Raw genomic sequence first — 4,861 nt, forward strand, 5'->3', positions numbered from 1 at the left:
AAGTCGCGTGGCATGGCCAAAAAAATAAAGTAAAATAAAACTTTCCCAGTTCCCTGAGTAGTTGAGAACCACTGAATTAAAGGAATCTAGGGGGAGAGCTTTCTATAAATCAATTCCTGATTTGCCTATCATGCTAATACAGCCACACCTTTAGGATGAGTTGTCCTTACCTTGCAATCCCTTTCTGTTTCTCTTTTGTTTTTTCCCCCATCATCTCTGTATAGGTGCTCGTTCCGGCTATCACTGTTCACAGCATGAGCTTCCGGAGGAAACCCTGAGTCTAAGTTACAGTCTCAGCCTGATTCCAGTGATAACTAATATCTACATATTGGGTTGGCCAAAAAGTTCGTTTGGGTTTTTTTCCGTAACGTCTTATGGCTTAGTTTTATGGGCTTTCTGGAGCACTTTCATATATATCATCCCACTAGATCTTGGCCACAGCACTGCAAAGCACTTAGGACTGGTTTTACCATCATCATCACATCCATTTTACAGGTGAGAAAACTGAGGCTCAGAGTGGTTAAATAATTTCCCCAATGGGAGCCCAGATTTGAACTAAATTTGGTCTGATTTCAAAGCTTGTGATTCACTCTTGAACCCCTTTGCTTCTCTAATACTGCATTGTGATTACTGAAATGAGTCATCTCTTCATTTATTCAATACACGCTTGTAGTCTCAAAGACCAAAGAGATGGATAATTCCATGAGCTAATGAAACCCTGGGTGGACCAGGAGCTTCTCCCTATTTGCCCAAATCCAGCTGTGAGTTTGGTGCAAGCTTCGGGGGAAATCCGAAGTCACCAAAGCCCTCTGGAGTATCCACAGAGGGGGGCTGGACCATGCCAAAGTTCCCCAGGAATTCCACGTGAGGAAAGATGGCCCTTTTACCCTTCTCTCCAAATCTATCCCTTATCAGATGAAGGCATTCTCTTTAGTCAGAGGAGCTTGAAAGCCACTGCAAGGCCACTCTCCTGTCTAACTTGCCCAAGCCAACTGCAGATCAGAAACGTTACGGTGAAAAGCCCCTGTCATCTAGAAAGCCTGCGTTCCATTTGCCAAAAAAAAAGTTTCTCTTACACATTATATAACTCCAGGGAGGTGGTTGCTTAGCAACTGAGCCAAGTTGGCTGGGCTAGGAGGACTTATTAACTCTTGCTGCGGTCAATTGACATTGTTGAGTCTTCCTGGAAGGCCACCAGCCACCCTATTTTCCATAACAGAAAGCTCATGACATTCATCTGTCCTTACACCAGGACCCCTCCTGGCTCTCTTTCCACCAGAACTGCATAGGTGACAGTGTGCAGCTTATCTAGTAAGACCAGCCTCAGGCTTTCCCCAGCCCATGGAGAGAATCTATTGAGAATCCATTTGGTCATTTTAGCTACATGAAATTGAACACCTGGCAACCAAAAGAAGTTAAATGCACATTGCCACATCAGCGTATACACTTACATTTTTAACAGGAATTCACAGAGCACCTACTGTGTGCCAGACCCAGTGCTAGGTACCAGGGATCAGCAGTAAACAAAATCATCAAATGCCCCACCCTGATGAACCTACATTCTAGTTGGGGAGAGAGATGGTACCTACGGAAAGAAAGAAATAAACAAGCTGCTTCTGTTTCTCATAAGTGCTTTGAAGGAAATAAAATAAGGGGACGTAATAGAAAGAGCCTAGTGTACATGTAGGAGGGGGTGTATCTATATCTACAGTTATCGGTATGCACCCACCTAAATTTATCCATCTATGAGATGTGTCCACATTCTGGACACACCGGGTTGAGGCTGATAGATATCTCCCATTCAGTGTCAGCATGACAAGAGCTCTAGAGCTGCTCTTGTTCAATCTCAGAAAGCTTTCCTATCCCTGTAAATGGTATCATCCAATCCAGCCAGTCACTCAAGCAGTAACCTGGGGGACACTTTGATTCTGTTTTCTCCCCTTTTCCCACATTTATCCAACAAATCTATTGACTTTGATTTAAAAAGAGGGAACTTCCCTGGTGGCGCAGTGGTTAAGAATCTGCCTGCCAATGCAGGGGACACGGGTTTAAGCCCTGGTCCGGGAAGATCCCACATGCTGCAGAGCAACTAAGCCTGTGCGCCACAACTATTGAGCCCATGAGCCACAGCTACTGAGCCCGTGTGCCACAACCACTGAAGCCCGTGCACCTAGAGCCCATGCTCCGCAACAAGAGAAGCCACTGCAATGAGAAGCCCGTGCACCACAACGAAGAGTAGCCCCTGCTCGCTGCAACTAGAGAAAGCCTGCGCGCGGCAACGAAAACCCAATGCAGCCAAAAATAAATAAATAAATATATTTTTAAAAAAAAGAATCACAAGAAGTTGACAAGCCTGCACACAGTGGGGTACAGCAATGATTCTGACCCCCTATCTGAATGATTAACTTAGACTATGTCCTTTTTTCTCTTTAAAAACTTTCATGTCTGAGCATAATCTTTGGAGCATGTTTGTGGGGGACACTGAGTCCACCATCTCCCCAGATTGCCGGCATTCTTATTAAAAGGAACTTTCTGGGCTTCCCTGGTGGCGTAGTGGTTGAGGGTCCGCCTGCCGATGCAGGGGACACGGGTTCGTGCCCCGGTCCGGGAAGATCCCACATGCCGCGGAGCGGCTGGGCCCGTGAGCCATGGCCGCTGAGCCTGCGCGTCCGGAGCCTGTGCTCCGCAACGGGAGAGGCCACAACAGTGAGAGGCCCGCGTACCGCAAAAAAAAATAAATAAATAAAAGGAACTTTCCTTTCTACGAACATCTGTCTCTCTCTCTCGAGTACTGATTTTTGAGCAGCGTGCAGCTGGACCCGATTCAGTAACAGTGTGTGTGTGTATAAATATATATACTTAACTTGCTTGTTGTTTTTCTCCTCTTATAGACTGAGCTTCATGAGGGCGGAGACCACATCTATTTGGTTCCAACAATGTCACCAGCATCTGTCCTGGAGCATGGCATATATAGACAGTGTTTAGATATTTCTATTTTCTAAATGAATGAATATAACATAATAAAATAGCTAGAATTTACTGAGTGCTTACAACTTCCCAAGCACAATGCCAAGCACTTAACATAGAATCTCATTTAATCTTCAACGATAACCCAATGAGATGGGTGTTACTATCCCCATTTTAGAGATGGTAAACTGAGGCTCAGAGAGAAGAGCTGATAAGGCCAAGGTCACACAGCCAGGCAGTCAGTGGCTAGGCTGAAATTAGAACTCAGCTTACTCTGACTCCCAAAGCTGGACTTTTCAATCACTATAGAATTCCTAATACCTTGAGGAGTTTTATGATGCCTTTTTCACCCTTCCCTACTTCGCTGTATGAGGAATATTTCACCCAGAGGCAGCAGGCCTAGCAAAGGTAGCTTGAGAGTCCGAGATGGCATTTCAGGTGAGCTCAGTCTGGCCAGTCTTGTAAAGTCAGGCAAAGTCCAGTTATCTGAACAACCAGAGCAGAGCAGAGCAGACAAAGGGCGAAGGAAAATAACTGCCCTCACCGAGTCACTCCCGATTGTGCGTGGGAGGCTTTGCAGGACATTTGCGGTGCTCTACAGCACGGAGCATCTCCCTATTGCTTTATGCCCAGCACAAACCTTGATGAAAAAGAATATGTCGGTGGAAGTAGCTGGCCCTAAACAGTTCTGCAGGCAGAGGGAACTTGGTTTGGATTAAAATAAGATAATGCAAGCAGCTCTTTGTTCGGATGTTCTGAGCCCTCAGTCAAGATCCTTACATGGATTTGTATCCACCCAGAGTCCTCTCAGGTGGGAACTCTTCCTATCCCCATTTTACAGGTGAGAAGATGGAGAGAGACAGGGGTCTGCTCCAAGTTGCACAGCCTGTAAGTGGTGGATCTGGGGTTCCCACTGAGGTAGGTAAAGATCCAGAATTCTCTTTCCTATACCATCAGGCATACCCCCATCCCATGAGCCCCCAACCCTTTTCTAAAGACCTGTTGCATTGCCCAATGGTAGATTCACATGCAGATTCCCAAATACCATGAGATGGCCAAGATGAAACAGGTACTGTGGATCACAGACAATGGATGTGCAGTCCAAGCTCGTCAACCAGTGAGTATAAGGTAAGGCTCTCTGAATTCAGGGGTGGGGAGAGACAGTCACATACACATTTAATCCACATCTCCTTTGCTTCAAGATGCACTAGTTATAACAAAGATCCAGTTATATCAAAGATAATCATCTTTGACAACACCACTGTCTTCTAAAGGCCAGGAAGGTCAACAGAATTAGCTAGCCGGTATAAAAGCCCCCTAACCTCAAAAATGCCTTGCTTTTCCCATCTGTGAAATAGGAATTTCAGGAGTAGGGTCTAGTTGCATCTAAGATTGCTTTTAGTTCCAAAGTTCTCACCTCCAACCTTTGAGTTTGCTCTTCTCTGAGTCTGCAATGCCCTTCCCTCTCCTATCTCTGCTAAGTTTTACTCATCCTCCAGGACTCAGCTCAGGGCTTCTTGCCTCCTCTGGGAAGCCTGCCTGCCTTAAAACCCTAGTCTGGGTCACGTGCATCCCTGGAGCTCTGGGGCTTATTTCTATCCTGGGACACATCGCTATTTGTCAAAATTGTCTGCTTATACATCCAACCTCCCCATCAGCCTCTGAGACTCTTGAGGGCAAGGATTCTGTCCTAGACAACTTCTTTCCTTCAACAGCCAGCACGGTTCCTGACACTCAAGAAACACCCAGCACGGGTGCACGGTACACACAGCACCATAATCTCCAGCACGGTTATCGTTCCTGGGAGAATTTGACCCAAACAGCCACAGGGAACTGAGCAAAATGAATGCCATGGCAAGTCAGTCTAATGCCATGGTGGGGTGGGAATGGGATA

This window comes from Phocoena sinus, chromosome 14 (assembly GCF_008692025.1).
Source record: "Phocoena sinus isolate mPhoSin1 chromosome 14, mPhoSin1.pri, whole genome shotgun sequence".
NCBI classification, from domain to species: domain Eukaryota; kingdom Metazoa; phylum Chordata; class Mammalia; order Artiodactyla; family Phocoenidae; genus Phocoena; species Phocoena sinus.